Here is a 12,355-nt window from a genome sequence, read left to right as displayed (position 1 = left end):
ATGAAGAGGAACACAGTTCTTCCTGCTGCAAACCAGGCAACCACAGCCCAATGCTCTCCTTCCAGCTGCACTCCTGCAGTGTGGCTCCAAGGACTGCCAGTGGAGAGAAGGCAGGGAAATAGAAGGAATGGGGGCAGGGACAAAGTTCTCAGTGGCTTATCAAGGAGGCAGAGGGGAAGCCCTCCTCACAGTGGGGCAAGACCTTTGGAGGGAGTAAGAGGACATGGGAGAGGATAGGAAGGACTTTCAGGGTAGCCGCTCCTGTGGGCACAAAAGCAGTAGCTCCCATGGGTGACAGGGACTTTGGAATGACAACAGAGCAAAGAAAAAAAATGGTGTAATTATTCAACACACAGGTCATGTCCAGAAGGGTCTCACTGGCTTTTTTCCCTCATTTTGCCTTTACATACCTTGCAGTCCTTTTTTTTTTTTTTTTTTTTTTTTTTCCAGACAGCGTCTCACTCTGTAACCTGGGCTGGAGTGCAGTGGTGTGATGTTGGCTCACTGCAATCTCCACGTTCTCCTGCCTCAGCCTCCCAAGTAGCTGGGATTACAGGCACCCACCACCATACCCAGCTAATTTTTGTATTTTTAGTAGAGATGGGGTTTTACCATGTTGACCAGGCTTGTTTCAAACTCCTGACCTCAGGTGATCCACTCACCTCAGCCTCTCAAAGTGCTGGGATTACAGGTGTGAGCCACTATACCCTGCCCTTTCAGTTATTTTTATCAAAGCAACTAAAGAAATAAAACCTCATTGTCTCTATAAATATAAAATTTTTAATATGTTCTCAGTTGAGAAACAATTGAAATTATTTATGATACTATGCACAAATGGCTGCCAACCATGGTTTTAAATTTAATCTACTGTCTGGAACAGACTCAAAATGAAAAAATTTGCTATAGAAAATTATAGATTCAATCTGGTAAGACTCTAGAAAATAAATCTGTTTCGCTTCTCTCAAAAGGAAAATTCAGAAGAGTCAATTATAAATAGTAGTTATAGATATGGTGTTTTTGTTTCCTATTGGAGGCTTCTAAGAAGATATGGTGTTTTTTTTTTTTAATGGATTAAAATCAGTGTACAAGACGACAACGTTGTACTACTTGAGGTAACTTAGAGAAAACAAATTTTTAAAAATCAGTCTTCAATTAGAAATGATACGCAGAAATTTGCTACCAACAACTCTATAAATCAGCGAACTGCTTTACGTATGTCAAACAATTCAATTAAGATAATTCTCTGGTATCTTCTGCTGTTTTTGCATGATTCTCACCAAAAACTTCTTATCTGTGGGATGACTACTTTGTGAATTTCCTCAGTCAATAAGCAATTGGGGGCCATCCTGCAATCACTAGCTGCTAAAAGGTACATTATATTTTTTTTAACTCTACCTTTGAGGCCAGGCATGGTGGTTCACACCTATAATCTCAGCACTTTGGGAGGCCGAGGTGGGTGGATAACTTGAGGTCAGGAGTTCAAGACCAGCCTGGCCAACATGGTGAAATCCTAGTCTCTACTAAAAATACAAAAAATCAGCTGGGTGTGGTGGTGCGTGCCTGTAGCCTCAGCTACTCGGGAGGCTGAGGCAGGAAGATCACTTGAACCCAGGAGGTGGAGGTTGCAGTGAGCCAAGATCATACCACAGCACTCCAGCTTGGGTGACAAAGACTGTCTCACTAAAAAAAGAAAACACAAACTCTACCTTTAAGAAGTTTCCAGTTAGCTTAGGAAAGGACATGTACATAAAAAACTGACAGCTGACTTAGAATGAAACAGAACTTCTGATTCCTGCCCACAAGCTACTTCCAGCTAAGCAGGGAGACAGATGTATGTCACAATGTCAGACACTATGAGACAAAGGCACAATTCACAGAGGTGAGCCAGACTGGAAACATATGGTTGGATGAGGACAAAGTTTGCCAGATCAGGGAGGCAGTGAAAAATAAATAAATCCAAGGCATAGTGCTAGAACATCCATCACCAGTAAATAAGTAGATAAATAAATATGTCTGGAGACCTGGTGAGAAGGCTAGGCTGGAGAGCAGATGCAAGAGCCACCAATTCACATAGTGCAGGTGCAGGTGCAGCCTTGGATATGGAGGAGGCTGCCTGGAGGGAGTGTGGGCAATGAGATGAGGGACCTGAGAATGGAGATGTTGGAGAACACCAACATTTAAATAAGCAGTGGGAAGAGGACTAATAAGGTAGAAAGTGGTATGAGAGAGACAAAGACCAACTGATGAGGGTCTTTGGAGCTTCTGATTGGGTATTCTGACACCACATCTGTAATTTTTCTCCTAAGCCATGAGAACATTCCAAACTAAAAGTTATTTAATTCTTACCCAACCCTTTCACCTTTAAGGGTCATAAGGGGGCTGAAACCAGGTGATCAGTGACCAGGAGCCAGTGGTAGACAGGAAATGGAGGAAGCTTTTATTTGGCTTGAGTTTGGAAGACAGGGGAAGACTTCCTGGAGGAGCTGATATTTGAGATGAATCATAAAAAATGGAGGCCAAGTGTGGTAGCTCATATCTGTAATCCCAGCATTTTGGGAGGCTGCAGTGTAAGGACTTCTTGAGGCCAGGAGTTCCATACTATCCTGGGAAATCACAGTGAGACACCATCCATACAACATGTTTTTTAAAAATTAGCTGGATGTGGTGGCTCAGGTGGAAGGACCACTTGAGCCCAGGAGGTTGAGGCTGTAGTGAGCCATGAGTGCACCACTGCACTCCAACCTGGGCAACAGAGTGTGAGACCTTGTCTCAAAAAAAAAAAAAAAAAAAAAAAAAAAAAAGAAGGCCAGGCACGGTGGCTCATGCCAGTAATCCCAGCACTTTGGGAGGCCAAAGTGGGTGGATCACTTGAGCTCAGGAGTTCAAGACCAGCCTGGGCAACATGGTGAAACCCCATCTGTACTAAAAACACAAAAATTAGCAAAAATTAGCCAGTCGTGGTGGCATGTGCCTTTAGTTCCAGCTTCTCAGGAGGCAGAGGCAAGAGAATTACTTGAATCTGGGGGGTGGAGATTGCAGTCAGCTGAGATCGACCCCTGCACTGCAACAACCTGGGCAACCAAGCGAAACTCTGTCTCAAGAAAAAGGAAAAAAAGAGAAATCTATAGGATCACAGAGTATTTACGGGCAACAGGGGGAAAGGTACCCTAGACAAAGGAAATGGCATTAGCAAATGCGCAGGCTGGGGTTGGGAAGGCTGTGCCTAGCAGAGAGCAAGGTGCACATGGCTGCTGCATAAAAGGAGAGAAAAACGCATAAAGCAATCTTGAGAAACAAACCTAGAAAGGGAGGTTAGGGCAAGGAAAAGGGGTTTCCATCTCCTGTCTACCACTGGCTCCTGATTACTGGTCACCTGGTTGCAGCCCCCTTATGACCCCTCAAAGATGAAAGGGTTGGGTGGAAGTTAAATAACTTTTAGTTTGGAGTATTTTCACGGCTTAGGAGAAAGATTTCCAATGTGTTGTCAGAATACTCATTCAAGCCTGGGCTCTGCATTTAGCAATGTGTTGTGGGCATGAACTTCTTGAACATCAGCTTTAAGATACATAAAGTAGGTATGCCAGGCGTTAAACTAGTGTCTTTCAGCTCCAATGCCACCCTTCTCGAATGCTTTGTGATGCCAGAAGCTGTAACTTTGCAAACCACACTTCTGCTTTGCCAGTGCTCCTCATCAGACTCTGCCAAAAGTAAAGTTAGAGGGAGACAAAAGGCTAGAGGAGAAAGATGGAACTTTCTCCTTCCTCTTAGCCCTCTGTCTGTTTCCTGTCTGCTTGTGTCAGCCCAGCAACAGTTCTTCATTTGGGTAGCAGCAGTTCATTTTAGTAGCAGTGTCTGAATCCAGTTTGTAGTTTGCACTCGAAAAATCAACAGAACTGGCCAAGCGTGGTGGTTCACACCTGTAATCCCAGCACTTTGGGAGGCCAAGGGAGGTGGATCCCTTGAGGTCAGGAGTTTGAGACCAATCTGGCCAACATGGTGAAACCCCGTCTCTACTAAAAACACAAAACTTAGCTGGGCATGGTGGCAGGTGCCTGTAATCCCAGCTCCTCAGGAGGCTGAGGCAGGAGAATCCCTTGAACCTAGGAGGCAGAGGTTGCAGTGAGCCGAGATTGCACCACTGCACTCCAGCCTGGGTGACGGAGTGAGACTCCATCTCAAAAAAAAAAAAGGAAAGAAAGATCGACAGAATTACTTCAAGTCCTTTGCACTTGTTGTTCCCTCTCCTTAGGATACTTTTCCTCCAGATATCCACATGGGCCACTTGCTCACTCCTTCAGGTCTTTATGCAAATGTCATCTTCTCAAAAAGGTCTTCACTGACTATCCTATTTAAAATGATAACTTCTCCCCAGACTCACTGTCAGCCCCCTTGTCTTATTTTTCCCAGAAGTACTCATCACCACTGATGTTCTATATATCTATACTTGATTGTGTATTATATGCCTGCCCCTACCAAAAAGTAAACATTATATAGACAAGAATTTGCTGGGCGTGGTGGCTTAGGTCTACAATCCCAGCACTTTGGTAGGCTGGGGCAGGTGGATCAAGTGAGCCCAGGAGTTTGAGACCAGCCTGAGTAACATGTCAAGGCCTCATCTCTACAAAAAATACAAAAAATTAGCTTGGTGAGGCAGTGTGTACCTATAGTCCCAGCTACTTAGGGGCTGAGGTGAAAGGATTACCTGAGCCCAGGAGGTTGGGGCTACAGTGAGCTATGATAGAGCCACTGCACTCCAGCCTGGGTAACAGTGTGAGACCTGTCGCAAAAAAACAAAACAAAACAAAAACAAAGGCAAGGCTTTGTCTGCTTTGTTCAAAGTTGTGTCTCCAGTGTCTAGAAAAGTATCTCGCTAATGGCGAGTTGTGCAAGAAGTATTTGCTGAATGAATGTATGGTTAAAAAGAAATTTCGACCACGGAAAGAGGTAGAAATTTCTACCATAGGAAGAGGGCAGTTACTTCCTCACAAAGGAATGAACCATGCAAAGAAATGCTGGCTGCTCTAAAGAGCTATATTCTATGGCCAGGCACGGTGGCTCACACCTGTCATCCTAGCATTTTGGGAGGCAGGTGGATCACGAGGTCAGGAGATCAAGACCATCCTGGCCAACATGGTAAAACCCTATCTCTACTAAAATATAAAAAATTAGCCAGGCGTGGTGGCATGTGCCTATAGTCCCAGCTACTTGGGAGGCTGAGACAGGGAAACTGCTTGAACACAGGAGGCGGAGGTTGCAGTGAGCCAAGATTGCACCACTGCACTCCAGCCTGGTGACAGTCCAAGACTCCGTCTCAAAAAATAATAATAATACAGACTGGATATGATGGCTCACGCCTGTAATCCCAGCACTTTGGGAGGCCGAGGTGGGTGGATCACCTGCGGTCAGGAGTTCAAGACCAGCCTGACCAATATGGTGAAACTCCATCTCTAAAATAATAATAATAATAATAATAATAATGAGTTATATTCCACTGAGTATTAAGAAAATGGCCTATGTTCCAAAAACTATGATTAAAACAGGGAGGGTATTTCAAAGAATTGTTTTTAGGCAAAATAATCTATGTGCTGTCATTTTTTTTTTTTTTTTTTTTTTTTTACTGGAACAGACAAATGCTACATTGCTATTCCATCATTCATTCTTTTAGAATATCTCTTCATAGCAGTCATTTACACAAAAAGGATCACATTTATTTGAAAAACATAGAAAGATGAGTAGCTCCTGAAGAGATGTGGCAGGTCTGATACATTATACTTATGTACTGATTTTGCACTGTATCCATTCTATTTTCAGCTTAATACTATTAACACTAGCTGGAACTTTTCAGATAAACTGATATCACAGTGTTTAACCTAAAACAGATGAATAGCTAGTAAATGACCTCCAATTCTAATTTAATCTTTAATGGTCTCCACTGAGAAAATATTTAGTATACAAAATAACCTAGGCAATAGACATTATTTTTCCAAGAGCCTAAAATAGCACCTCTTCCCTTTAATCAGCTTTTTGTGGAATATTGTAAATGCAGCCACCAGATTAGAGGATAATCTTCTCTAGATTGGCTTGACCCATTTAGATAATGAATCCTTCCAGCACCTGTTGCTTTATTAGTAATCAGTACCCATGAAGAATTATTTGTGCTGTAGCCTATACAGTTTCATCTGCAATCTGTAATTTTCATTTGAAAAATAAAAATGTATTTCATAATTGATATGTATTCTATTCAGGCCATTTTTCTAGCTCCCACATAGATTTTAATATACAGTACATACTACAAATACAGATTATATATATAGAGAGAGGGAGATAGTTCTGCAACTTGCTTTTTTTTTTTCTTAACATTTATTGGGGTTTACCCATATTAGTACATGTAGATCTGTCTCATTCTTTGCAAATTCAATGAAAAATTTTTTTCCCAATATTACAGATTATAGATGAAACTACATAGGCTACAGCACAAATAATGTAAATGACATTACATTTCATGCAGCTGTTCAAATAGCTAGGACTATAGGCATGCACCACCATGTCCACTATTTTTTTCAAATTTTATATAGAGACGAGGACTCACTATGTTGCCCAAGCTGGTCTTGCACTCCTGGGCTCAACTGATCCTTCTGTCTCAGCCTCCCAAAGTGCCAGGATTACAGGCATGAGCCACTGTGCCCAGCCCATGTCTAATGGACTCTTGACCTGCCTGGCACCTCTAGTGTTCCTTCAGGAAAGAAGATGGCTCTCCCACTCCCCCAGCAGTGCTGCTGCTGCCCATCTCCCCCATGCTTCTCCAACTGCCCACAGATAACCCTGACTTATATTTAAGAAAAGAAAAACCATGGCCAGGCACAGTAACTCATGCCTATAATCCCAGCACTTTGGGAGGCCAAGGCAGGCAGATCACTTGAGGTCAGAAGTAAGACCAATCTTGCCAACATGGTGAAACCCCATGTCTACTAAAAGTAGAAAAATTGGCCAGGCATGGTGGCGGGCATCTGTAATCTCAGCTACTTGAGAGGCTGAGGCAAGAGAATCGCTTGAACCCAGGAAGCAAAGGTTGCAGTGAGCTGAGATTGTGCCGCTGCACTCCAGCCTGGGTGACAGAGCGAGACTGTCTAAAAAAACAAAAACAAAAACCATCAAAGGGAAGTTCCTCATCTTCCCATCTACAAACTGATACCCTTTTGGGCCCCATTTCTCCTTTCCTCCTGTTTCAAGGATGAACTGCCCTTTCTCTTAGCAGCATTTGACACTTTTCCTCATCATTAAAAACATGAATGTGGAACCTCCACATACTTGTGATATTCCTTCTACCACTGTAGCTGCTCCTAAATCTCTTTCAATCTCCTTTGCCCCCTTTTTAATCCTGATATTTAACTGTACCGTTAAACACTGAGGTTCTTAGGAGCTCTATATTGGGCTCCTTCTTTTCTTTGTCTGCACTATCTCCCTAGGGGAGCTCAGCCATTCCCCTTGTTTTAAAAAGGCTGAAAACTCCCAGATACAAATCTCCAGCCCAGACCCCAGACAAATACAGTTTCCTAGGCCCAACTTCTTCCTAAACATTTCCATTTGGGAGTTTCACAGGCATCTCAAATTTACTATGTCCAAAAGAGAAACACTGATTCCCATCCACCCCTCAAACCTGTTCCTCCCATAGTTATCCCCAATTCAGTAAATGGCATTACATTTTATGCAGCTGTTCAAAACCTGGGAATGGGCATCCTTGATTCTTTACTCTCCCTTGGCCCTCATATCCAACCCAATAGTAAGTCTTATCCATTCTAGAGAAATCTACGACTTCACGACAGGACTCTAAGTCCAACCCTCTGCCTCTGGCACCTGAACTACTGCAAGTCTCCTAACCAATATCCTTACTTCTGCTTTGTCAAACCTTCTAATCAGGCCGGGCACGGTGGCTCAAGCCTGTAATCCCAGCACTTTGGGAGGCCGAGGCAGGTGGATCATGAGGTCAAGGGATTGAGACCATCCTGGTCAACATGGTGAAAACCCGTCTCTACTAAAAATACAAAAAATTAGCTGGGCATGGTGGCGCGTGCCTGTAATCCCAGCTACTCAGGAGGCTGAGGCAGGAGAATTGCTTGAACCCAGGAGGCGGAGGTTGCGGTGAGCCGAGATCGCGCCATTGCACTCCAGGCTGGGTAACAAGAGTGAAACTCCGTCTCAAAACAAACAAACAAACAAACAAACAAACAAAAAAAAACCTTCCTATCAATCTCTACGAAGCCATCACCGTGATCTTTTAAAAATATAAATAGAGGCCAGGGGCAGTGGATCATGCCTATAATCCCAACACTTTGGGAGGCCGAGGTGGGCAGATCACAAGGTCAGGAGATCGAGACCATCCCAGCCAACATGGTGAAACCTCATCTCTACTAAAATACAAAAAATTAGCTGGGCATGGTGGTGTGTGCCTGTAATCCCCACTACTTGAGAGGCTGAGGCAGGGGAATCGCTTGAACCGGAGAGGTAGATATTGCAGTAAGCCGAGATGGTGCCACTGCACTCCGGCCATGCAACAGAGCAAGACTCCGCAATCTAAAAAAAAAATGATATATATATATATATAAACATACTATCTCTTAAAAGCCTTCAGCAATCTCCCACTAATAGGAGGGAATAAAACCTAAACCCCTTACTCTGGTCTACTAGGCTCTAAATGGTCAGGCCCCACTCACTTCTCTAACCTCATCTCCTTCCACTCTCTCTCTCTCTCTCTTCCTGTTCTGCTGGCTTTCTTTCAGATCCTTAATCACCAGATTAATCACAAAGCTGTTTTTCCTCCTATCTTAGGGCCACTGCATATGCTGTTCCATCTGCCTGGGATGTTCTTCCCATTCCCATGCTTCAAATAGTTGCTCTTTCTCATCCATCCAGACATGGACTTAAACATTAACAACTTGTTTAAATAGGTTCCCTCCTTACAGCCATAAAAGAGAATGAAATCATGTCCTTTGCAGCCACATGGATGGAGCTGTAGGCCATAATCTTAAACAAATTAACACAGGAACAGAAAACCAAATATCGCGTGTTCTCGTAAGTGGGAGGCAAACAATGACTACACATGGACATAAACATGGAAACAAGACACTGCAGACTACCGCCAGGTGGGGAGGGAAGAGGGCGGCATACTTTGAAAAACTACCTATTGGGTACTATGCTCACTAGCTGGATGCAATATATCCATGTAACAAACCTGCACATGCACCCCTGTATCTAAAAGCTGAATTAAATATATATATGTGTATGTATATATGTGTGTGTGTGTGTGTGTGTGTGTGTGTGTGTGTGTGTGTGTATGTATATCGACAGCAGAGCCAGATACAGTGGCTCACACCTATATTCCCAGCACTTTTGGGAGGCCAAGAGGGGTGGATCACTTGAGCCCAGAAGTTCAAGACCAGTCTGGGCAACATGGCAAAACTCTGTGTCTACAAAAAATATAAAAATTAGTTGGGCATGGTGGCATTTGCCTGTAGTCCCAGCTACTCAGAAGGTTAAGGTGGGGGACTGAGGCTGGGGGGTTGAGGCTGCAGCGAGCTGTGATTGCACCACTGCACTCCAGCCTGGAAAACAGAGCAAAACCCTGTGTCAAAAAAGAATAAATAAATAATAAAAAGTGGAGTCAGAGGAAAAAAAATAGGTTCTCTCTTATTTGTTTTTAATCATCACAGGCTATTAATTTCTTTCCCAACATTTCCCATCTTATAGTTATATGTCTGTTCGTTTTTAATTATCTAATTTCCCTCACCAGACTGAAAATTCTGTGAGGATGTGAGCTATACCTGTTTCATTCACCACTGAATACTTAATGACTAGCACCTAATAAATGTTCAATATTTGTTAGAAAGATGAGGTTGCCCCATTAGGAGTGAGATTTTATTTTATTTTATTTTATTTATTTATTTTTGAGACAGAATTTCACTCTTGTTGCCCAGGCTAGAGGCTATGGCATAATCTTGGCTCACTGCAACCTCTGCCTCCCAGGTTCAAGCGATTCTCCTGTCTCAGCCTCTTGACTACCTGGGATTACAGGTGCATGCCGGATTACACCCGGCTAATTTTTATATTTTTAGTAACAATGGGGTTTCATCATATTGGTCAGGCTGGTCTCCAATCCTGACCTCAGGTGATCCACCCACCTCAGCCTCACAAAATGCTGGGATTACAGGCATGAGCCTGGGGGTCTCACACGGGAATGTTCCCCGTCCTGGATGGTCCCCGACATAAGCCACTGTACCGGCCTGAGATTTTATTTTTTATTTTTATTTATTTATTTTTTTGAGATGGAGTTTCACTCTGTCACCCAGGCTGGAGTGCAGTGGCATGATCTCAGCTCACTGCAACCTCACCTCCTGGGTTCAAGCAATTATCCTGCCTCAGCATCCCCTACTATCTGGGATTACAGGTGTGTGCCATGACACCTGGATAATTTTTGTATTTTTAGTAGAGACAGGGTTTTACCATGTTGGCCAGGCTGGTCTCGAACTCCCGACCTCAGGTGATCCACCTGCCTCAGCCTCTCAAAGTGCTGGGGATTACAGGCGTGAGGCACCATGCCTGGCCAGGAGTGAGATTTTAATTGCGAATTACATAATATTGCTTTACCTATCATCATCAGCCATATAACAGGATATGTGGACTGACATCTCTGACTAAGGCCAGATTCAAGGAACAGGCATCAATGCCCAATATGGGCATTGCAAGGGATGTGTGTGTGTGTGTGTGTGTGTGTGTGTGTGTGTGTGTCTATGCCGGAGGGGGAGGGTACATGGGGATGGTGCAGGGGTGAGGGGGTGAAGGGAGGGTGGAATGGGTGGTCTGGTTTCGGCAAAACCAAAGAGCTGAAACAGGCCTATTGTGATGGGTGGTTCTCAAATCTATCTCGTGGGGTAGGTATAATATTTGACTTTACCACATTTTATAGATGATAAGGTTAAGGCAAATTAACCTTTAAAAATCAAGATGGAGACTCAAGCCAGCCAGTGAAGAAAGCAAAGCCTATTTGCTGCACTCTTCCTGCCTTTTTAGTGCCTCTTTCCCCATCCCTGTGCCCCATGGCTATCAGGTCCACTGTGGCAGCTGACCCACCTTTACTTTTGGATCCCTCATGTGGGATGTCTCTACTAAAATTGTCTCAGAACAGTAACAAACTCTTAAGACTTGGCTTCCCAGGCTGGGTGCAGTGGCTCATACCTGTGATCCCAGCACTTTGGAAGACCGAGGCGGGTGGATCACTTGAAGTCAGGAGTCCAGAGATCAGCCTAGCCAACACGGTGAAAACCCATCTCTACTAAAAATACAAAAATTAGCACGTGGCACGTGCCCGTAATCCCAGCTATTGGGGAGATTGAGGCAGGAGAATTGCTTGAACCCAGGAGGCGGAGGTTGCAGTGAGCCAAGATCGTGCCATTATACTCCAGCCTGGGTAAAGAAGCAAGACTCGAACTCAAAAAAAAAAAAAAAAAGACTTGGCTTCCTTTTGTTTTTTTGTAGGAGTCTGTCCTTTCCATACTAGATTAATATATAAACTGATCTGTCCTAAGGTGTGGGTAACCCCCCATATAGGCACCGAGGAATGAGAGCTAAGCAGAACCCTGGCACAGTTAGGGCTTGAGGAATATCTCACTTTATAGTGTAACTACTCAGCTATTTCCTTTTATATAATCCTTTACATAATCATATATTGGTTTATAGAAATAGGGCTTGAAGAATCCCTTCATATAATACTCTATATATAATCATTAATAGTTGATAGTATGAGTGCCTGAAGAATATTTCCCTACATATATACTTATATCTTAGTTCATAATCAGAGGAATGCCTAGAGTGGACACAGTACAGAGCATGAATTAAGGAATAAGCAGCTTATAATCAGAGGAATGCCTAGAGTAGACACAGTGCAGAGCATGATTTAAGGGAAAACAGTTATACCAGGACAAGAATCCATGGCCCAGGCAGCAGCATTCAGTATCATAAAGATACCCGCTGTATGGCAGGCTTGGGGCGAGAGCCACTCCTCCTGATAAAGGAGTTGTAGGACCTTGCTCCAGTTCTTGTGGAAGGCTGCCCACAGAACGGCAATCCACCTTGGTGACTGTGAACTTTATCAGCTCTTGCTACTGTGCTGCTTGAAAAGCATCTTCCCATAGAAGCCAGAAGGTGGTGGTAACCTTGACAGTTCTGTCACTGCTAATGTGACTTAAAGCATCCTTCTATAAATCTTCTTAGAAGTAGTTTTCCCACAGATAGAAGTATTACACACTGCACCCTCTTCACTTTGCATGGCCCACCTTCAAACCTTGGTGACCTAATGGGGGCG

At 43.6% G+C, this 12,355-nt stretch overlaps 1 protein-coding gene across 6 annotated transcripts in view; it reads right to left on the bottom strand.

Annotated features, from left to right (window-relative positions):
• FAM161A (FAM161 centrosomal protein A) overlaps positions 1-12,355 on the bottom strand; it is a 36,458-nt gene that overhangs the window by 21,487 nt on the left and 2,616 nt on the right. The window lies entirely within an intron of this gene.

The sequence above is a fragment of the Saimiri boliviensis genome, chromosome 1 (genome assembly GCF_048565385.1).
Source record: "Saimiri boliviensis isolate mSaiBol1 chromosome 1, mSaiBol1.pri, whole genome shotgun sequence".
Lineage (NCBI taxonomy): Eukaryota > Metazoa > Chordata > Mammalia > Primates > Cebidae > Saimiri > Saimiri boliviensis.
The sequence above is the reverse complement of the archived record's forward strand: the minus strand, read 5'-3'. Positions and strand labels throughout refer to the sequence as shown.